The following is an 8,469-nucleotide window of genomic DNA, read 5'->3' as shown; positions in this document are numbered from 1 at the left end:
ATTTCATTCCTCATCGAGGTAACTTTGTAGAAGAGAAATTAAGCCTTTTGAATATCAGAATTGTTGGATGCCTTTTCCTCCTTGGGGAAAGCCTCCTGTTGAAACTGCAAGGTCTTTTAATTTTCCCTAACATAATGGATGCTAATATAGTCCCATGTCTGTAATATTCTTATTTTCTGTCTGGCTAGAGAAACCAAGAGAAATGCCTGGAATTACTGGCAAAGTCAAAACAGCCAGAAGAGCACAGGTCAGCAAGGTGGCAAACCTCACCCTGCCACTGTCTCCCACAGAGTGCAGGAAAATTGGTAGCACTTGGTCTTACACAACTGACATCAGTTAGCAAATCCACAGGAAGTAATATTAACTGCAATCAGTTGCAGTCTTGCACGTCAATCACAAATTGTCTGAGCCAGAAAACTACTTGGCCAGTTCTGAAGTTTCTCAACTTCTGATCAGCATTCAGTACCAGAAAGGATCTGAGCATTATTCCCTACAATGCCACTGCTGACAGATTTCATAGCCAACATCAACTGGGCAGCTCACTGCTTAATGGAAAGCTAAAATGTTGGATCTCTGCATAGATTCTAAAAATCTCCCACAAGGTAGAAGTTTATTTTATATATTTTGGGGGGTGCTTTATATTAATGTACTCCCCCTACACTTACCTTTCTGCAATAGGTATAAGGTATACAGTGGTGTTCCCCAGGGGTCGGTTCTAGGACCGCTGCTTTTCTTGATATATATTAATGACTTGGATGTGGGTGTACAGGGCACAATTTCAAAATTTGTAGATGATACAAAACTTGGAAGAATAGTGAAGTGAGGAGGATAGTGATAGACTTCAAGAGGACATAGACAGGCTGGTGGAATGGGCGACACGTGGCAAACGAAATTTAACGCAGAAAAGTGCAAAGTGATACATTTTGGTAGAAAGAATGGAGAGGAAATATAAACTAAAGGGTACAATCCTAAAGGGGGTGCATAAACAGAGGTATATGGGGTATATGTGCACAAATCGTTGAAGATGGTAGGGCAGGTTGAGAAAGCAGTTAAAAGAGTTTATGGGATCCTGGGCTTCATGAATAGAGGTACAGAGTACAAAAGCGTGGAAATTATGATGAACCTGTATCTCCACACGATCACCATTAATTGTTCTGCCTTGCAGTCACAATAAAAAATTACACTTACCACCAACAGAAAATCTAGACCTACATCATGGTAGCATGAGTTTTGTCATACAGCAGCAATATAATACAAGTTATTATACAAGTTATTCCACCCTATAAAATGAAGTTCGGGACCTGGAACGTCAGGACCCTCATGGATAACCCCAACAGTGACAGATCGGAACACCGTACTATCGTTGCCCGGGAGCTCAGACGTTTCGACATTGACATTGCCGCCCTAAGCGAGACCCGGCGGGCAGGGGAAGGCCAGTTCAAGGAGCAAGGTGGTGGCTACACCTTCTTCTGGAAAGGCAAACCTAAAGAACGCCGCCTCCATGGGGTAGGCTTCGCCATAAAAAATGAACTAGTTGGGTGTCTCAAAGGCTCCCCTAGCGGTATAAACGAGTGCCTCATGACTCTTCGGCTCACATTAGCCCGGAACCAGTGCGCTACGGTCATCAGTGCGTACGCCCCAACACTGGAAGTCACAGACGAGACCAAAGAGGAATTCTACTCCAGCCTCGAACAATCCCTGTCCAGAGTCCTAACGGGCGACAAGCTGATCCTCCTTGGCGACTTTAACGCCAGAGTTGGAAAGGACAGAGACCTCTGGGGAGGTGTGATCGGCAGAGAGTGGGTAGGGAAAGCCAACTCCAGTGGTACCCTCCTCCTGTCAAAATACTTAGAACATGGCCTTGTCATAACCAACACCTTGTTCCGTCAGAGAGACAAGTACAAGGCTTCATGGCAGCACCCTCGCTCCAAGCACTGGCATCTGCTGGACTAAGTCATCGTCCGAGCGAGGGACCGCAAGGACGTCTTCATCACCCGCGCCATGACAGGAGCGGACGACTGCTGGACAGACCACCTCCTAATCCGCTCTGTCATCTCCATCAATGTCTGGTGTGGGAGAAATGGGTTTTGCTTCCTGGGACACTGGCACCAGTACTGGGGCAGGAGGGAGCTGTTCCGTTGGGACGGGCTTCACTTGGCCAGTGCTGGGACTAGAGTCCTGGCGGATCATATAACTAGGGCTGTAGAGAGGGCTTTAAACTAACTAGTGGGGGGGAGGTTCCTAGAGAGCAAATAATAAAAATGACAACAGAGAGGGTCATAGACTTAGGTAGCAGTGGGGAAATTAAAAACCAGAGCGTGTCAGGAAGGGGCAGAAGGTATGGAGTAAAAGGTAAAGTAATAAAAAGGGCAAAAGCGTCACAAAACATCTTTGAAAGTTCTCTATCTGAATGCACGTAGCATTCGTAACAAAATAGACGAGTTAATGGCACAAATAACTACATATGGATGGGTATGATCTTGTGGCCATTACAGAAACATGGCTGCAGGGTGACAATGCCTGGGAATTAAACATACCAGGTTATTTAACGATCAGGAAGGACAGGCAGGAAGGAAGGGGAGGTGGGGTGGCTATGTTAATAAAGGAAGGAATCACTGTAATACAGAGAAATGATATTGGGTCAAAAGATCAGGATAATGAAACAGTTTGGGTGGAGGTAAGGAATAATAAGGGGAAAAAAACACTAGTGGACATAGTCTATAGGCCTCCGAACAGTTGCAACTCTGTTGGACGGAGTATCAATCAGGAAATAGTTGAGGCTTGTAATAAGGGAACATCTATAATTATGGGGGATTTTAACTATCATATTAATTGGACAAATCAAATTGGGCAGGGCTGCCTTGAGGATGAGTTCATTGAGTGTATTAGGGATGGGTTTCTTGAGCAGTATGTAACTGAACCGACCAGGGGGCAAGCAACCTTAGATCTGGTCCTGTGTAACGAGACAGGATTAATTAAAAATGTCCTAATAAAGGATCCCCTTGGAATGAGTGACCATAACATGGTTGAATTCCATATTCAATTAGAGGGTGAGAAGGTTGGATCTCAAACAAGCGTGCTGAGCTTGAATAAAGGAGACTATGAAGGTATGAGAGCGGAATTGAGTAGAGTGGATTGGGAAAATAGATTAAAGGGTAAGACGATACATGATCAGTGGTGTACATTTAAGGAGTTATTTTACAACTTCCAAAAAATATATATTCCACTGAGAAGAAAAGGGTGTAAAAGAAGACAGCCATCCGTGGCTAAGTAAAGAAATTAAAGATAGTATTCGACTAAAAACAAGGGCATATAGGTAGCCAAATCTAGTGGGAGGATAGAGGATTGGGAAAACTTTAAAAGGCAGCAAAAAATAACAAAAAGATTGATTAAGAAAGGGAAGATAGATTATGAAAGTAAATTAGCAAAAAATATAAAAACAGATAGTAAGAGTTTTTATAGTTATATAAAAAGAAAAAGGGTGGCTAAAGTAAATGTTGGTCCCTTAGAGGATGAGACTGGGAAATTAATGGTGGGAAATATGGAGCTGGCAAAAACACTGAATTAATATTTTGTATCAGTCTTTACAGTAGAGGACACTAAGAATATCCCAACACTGGACAAACAGGGGGCTATGGGGGGGGGGGGGGGGGGAGGAGCTAAACACAATCAAAATCACTAAGGAAGTGGTACTCGGTAAAATAATGGGACTCAAGGCGGATAAATCACCTGGACCTGATGGCTTACATCCTAGGGTCTTGAGGGAAGTGGCGGTAGGGATTGTGTGGATGCATTGGTAATAATTTTCCAAAACTCCCTGGACTCAGCAAAGGTCCCAGCAGACTGGAAAACTGCTAATGTAACACACTTATTTAAAAAGGGCAGTAGACAGAAGGCTGGAAACTATAGACTGGTTAGCCTAACATCTGTGGGAGGTAAAATTTTGGAGTCCATTATTAAGGAGACAGTAACAGGACATTTGGATAATCATAATTTAATAGGACAGTCAGCATGGTTTTATGAAGGGGAAGTCATGTTTGACAAATTTGCTGGAGTTCTTTGAGGAAGTAACATATAGGGTGGATAAAGGGGAACCAGTGGACATAGTGTATTTAGACTTCCAAAAGGCATTTGACAAGGTGCCACACAAAAGATTATTGCTTAAGATAAAAAATCACGGGATTGGGGGTAATATTCTGGCATGGATAGAGGATTGGCTATCTAACAGAAGGCAGGAGAGTTGGGATAAATGGTTCATTCTCAGACTGGCAATCAGTAACTAGTGGTGTTCCGCAGGGGTCAGTGCTGGGTCCCCAACTCTTTACAATCTATATTAACGATTTGGAAGAGGGGACCGAGTGTAACATATCAAAGTTTGCAGATGATACTAAGATGGGAGGGAAAGTAGTGAGTGAGGACATAAAAAACCTGCAAGGGGACATAGACAGGCTAAGTAAGTGGGCAGAGATTTGGCAGATGGAATACAATACTGGATAGTGTGAGGTTATGCACTTTGGCAGGAAAAATCGTAGAGCAAGTTATTATCTTAATGGCAAGAAACTGGAAAGTACTGACGTACAAAGGGATCTGGGGGTCCTGGTGCACGAAACTCAAAAGGTTAGTATGCAGGTGCAGCAAGTGATTAAGAAGGCCAATGGAATGTTGGCTTTCATTGCTAGGGGGATAGAATATAAAAATAGGGAGGTATTGCTTCAGTTGTACAAGGTATTGGTGAGACCGCACCTGGAATACTGCATACAGTTTTGGTGTCCATACTTAAGAAAAGACATACTTGCTCTCGAGTCAGTACAAAGAAGGTTCACTCGGTTAATCCCGGGGATGAGGGGATGGACATATGAGGAGAGGTTGAGTAGATTGGGACTCTACTCATTGGAGTTCAGAAGAATGAGAGGCGATCTTATTGAAACATATAAGATTGTGAAGGGGTTGGATCGGGTGGATGCGGGGAGGATGTTCCCGATGATGGGTGAAACTAGAACTAGGGGGCATAGTCTTAGAATAAGGGGCTGCTCTTTCAAAACTGAGATGAGGAGGAACTACTTCACTCAGAGGGTGGTAGGTCCATGGAATATGCTGCCCCAAAAAGCTGTGGAAGCTACATCATTACATAAATTTAAAACAGAAATAGACAGTTTCCTAGAAGTAAAGGGAATTAAGGGTTACGGGGAGCGGGCAGGAATTTGAACATGAGTCTAGGTTCGGATCGGACATGACCCTGTAGGTAGCGGAGAGGGCCCAGGGGCCGTGTAGCCTGATCCTGCTCCTATTTCGTGTGTCTAATTCTGTTAGATTCAGGAGATGCTTCTGTGATAGTAGATTGGCGGTTAGGATCAGATCAGCCATGATCTTATTGAATGGCGGAGCAGGATCGAGGGGCCGATTGGCCTACTCCTGCTCCTATTTCTTATGTTATGTTCTTATGTTCTAATGTAGCCCCAAAACAGCGGCGGCAACAGAAACAATGCCGCAGGAAAATTAACACTGGAGCCTCAAAGACCCCGCTAAGAAAGCCCTATTAAACCTGTGCCTCACAACCAACCTGATGACTCCCAGTGCTTCAGAGACACAGAGTGTCCACAGCGCCTGGTCTGCACTCAAGGCCTCCATAATCAACACTTGTGAAGAGACGCTCGGTCACTCGACCAGGAAACACCAAGACTGGTTCGACGAGAACGACCAGGAGATCCAGGAGCAAATAAGCCACAAGCGCAAGGCATTGCTGATCTGGAACCAGCAACAGAACTCGAGAGCAAGAAAGCAGCTCTACAGACGCCTGAAAGCCAAGGTCCAACAAAAAACTTGCGACCTAAAGAACAGATGGTGGGTTGAGAAAGCGCAGGAGATCCAGTAGCTAGCCGACAACCACGATGTGCGTGGATTCTTGAGCGCAATCAAGACTATCTACGGCCCAAGCACCCAAGGCCCTTCCCCATTGCGGGCCAAGAACGGAGAGGTACTCATCAAGGACAGAGAGTCAGTCAGCGCCCGCTGGAAGGAGCACTTCGAAGATCTCCTTAACTGCGACTCTGTCTTCGACACAAGTGTCCTCAACTCCATCGCACAGCATGCTACCAGCCACCATCTCAGCACAACCCCAGCCCGGCATGAGGTTGAAAAGGCCATCAGACAACTGAAGAACAGCAAGGCCTCAGGAGCAGATGGAATCCCTGCCGAGGCACTAAAGCATAGCGGAGAAGCACTACTGGCGCGAATTCATGAACTAATTTCTCTTATCTGGAAGGAGGAGAGCATGCCAGGGGATCTCAGAGACACCGTAATTGTGACCATCTTCAAGAAAGGTGACAAGTCCGATTGCGGTAATTACAGAGGAGTTTCCCTGCTGTCTGCCACAGGGAAAGTCATCGCAAGACTCCTCCTCAGTTGCCTTCTCCCAGTGGCTGAAGTGCTCCTCCCAGAGTCGCAATGCAGATTACGCCCACTAAGGGGCACAATGGACATGATCTTCACCGCGCGTCAACTACAAGAGAAATGCAGGGAACAGCACCAACCACTGTACACAGCCTTTTGAGCTCACAAAGGCCTTCGACACCATCAACCGTGAGGGATTATGCAGTGTCCTCCTCAAATTCTGCTGCCCTCAAAAGTTTGTCACCATCCTCCGCCTGCTTCACGACGACATGCAAGCCGTGATCCTGACCAACGGTTCCACCACAGACCCAATTCACGTACAAACCGGGGTCAAGCAAGGCTGTGTCATCGCACCAACGCTTTTCTCGATCTTCCTTGCTACAATGCTCCATCTCACCCTCAGTAAGCTCCCCACTGGAGTGGAGCTAATTTACAGAACAAACAGGAAACTGTTCAACCTCCGTCACCTCCAGTCCAGATCCAAGGTCGTCCCATCCTCTGTCGTCGAATTACAGTATGCAGACGATGCTTGCGTCTGCGCTCACTCGGAGGTCGAACTCCAAACCATCGTCAACACCTTCATCGAAGCGTATGAGAGCATGGACCTTACACTAAACATCCGTAAGACAAAGGTCCTCTACCAACCTGCCCCCGCCACACAGTACTGCCCCCCGATTATCAAAATCCATGACAAGGCCTTGGACAATGTGGACCACTTTCCATACCTCGGGAGCCTACTGTCAACAAGGGCAGACGTCGATGACGAAGTCCAACATCGCCTTCAGTGTGCCAGTGCCGCCTTTGGTCGCCTGAGGAAGAAAGTGTTTGAAGACCAGGACCTCAAACCCAGCACTAAGCTCATGGTCTACAAAGCAGCAGTGATACCCGCCCTGCTGTATGCCTCAAAGACATGGACCTTGTACAGCAGGCACCTCAAAGTACTGGAAAGGTACCACCATCACTGACTCTGCAAGATCCTGCAAATCCATTGGCAGGATAGGCGCACCAACGTCAGTGTTCTTGCTCAGGCCAACATCCCCAGCATCGAAGCTTTGACCACGCTCAATCAGCTCCGATGGACGGGTCACATTGTCCGCATGCCCGATACGAGACTCCCAAAACAAGTGCTCTATTCGGAGCTTCAGCACGGCAAGAGAGCCCCAGGTGGGCAGAGGAAACGCTTCAAGAACACCCTTGAAAAAGTGTAACATCCCCACCGACACCTGGGAATCCCTGGCCCAAGACCGCACAAAGTGGAGGAGAAGCATCCGGGAAGGCGCCGAACACCTCGAGTCTCTTCGCCGGGAGCAAGCGGAAGCCAAGCGCAGGCAGCGCACGTCAACCCAAGCACCCCACCCACCCGCCCCTTCAACCACCGTCTGCCCCACCTGTGACAGAGACTGTAGGTCCCGCATTGGACTCATCAGTCACCTGCGAACTCATTTTTAGTGTGGAAGCAAGTCATCCTCGGTTCCGAGGGACTGCCTAAGAAGAAGAATACAAGTTTTATAATACATGGTATCTAACATGTGGGTACTTACTACATAATGTCACTCTAAATTGTCAAAAAAATAATTATATAGATACATCCATTTGAACTCCTAAGCAGTAACATATTTCAGGATTTGTTCGCATTGATAAATTACTCAAACTCAGTTTGTCTTTTTTATATTGTCATCTGAACTGCTTGATCGATTATTGCCTTATGCTACTATAAAATGTATTACTGGAACAAGCATCAACCATTATTCCTCAACAATCCTCTAAGCATCCATTCCCATATGGAAATAATACACATGGGCCTCGTAGAGTTCTCCCACAAAAAAACATTTGTGTTTTTTAAATATGTGGGAGAGTTTCAAAATGCTTTGTGCATTGAGTGCTGTTGGAGTTTTGCTAAGTGGGAGAAAAATCATTTAAGTGTATTTTGTGAATTTTAGTGTGTTAAGAAGTCAATTATTTGAAGTAAGTTTAATTTTTTAAGGGTTTTTTAAACTCTTGGGCAGTTTAAACAGGAAGTAGAATCTGGGTATAAAAGGGGAGGGGCTAGTGCAGTGCACGGTGTGCTTTGTGCATTGA

The sequence above is a fragment of the Somniosus microcephalus genome, chromosome 1, assembly GCF_052327205.1.
Source record: "Somniosus microcephalus isolate GS21.2 chromosome 1, FLI_Smic_1.0, whole genome shotgun sequence".
NCBI classification, from domain to species: Eukaryota; Metazoa; Chordata; class Chondrichthyes; order Squaliformes; family Somniosidae; genus Somniosus; species Somniosus microcephalus.
This window is presented reverse-complemented; position numbering follows the sequence as displayed.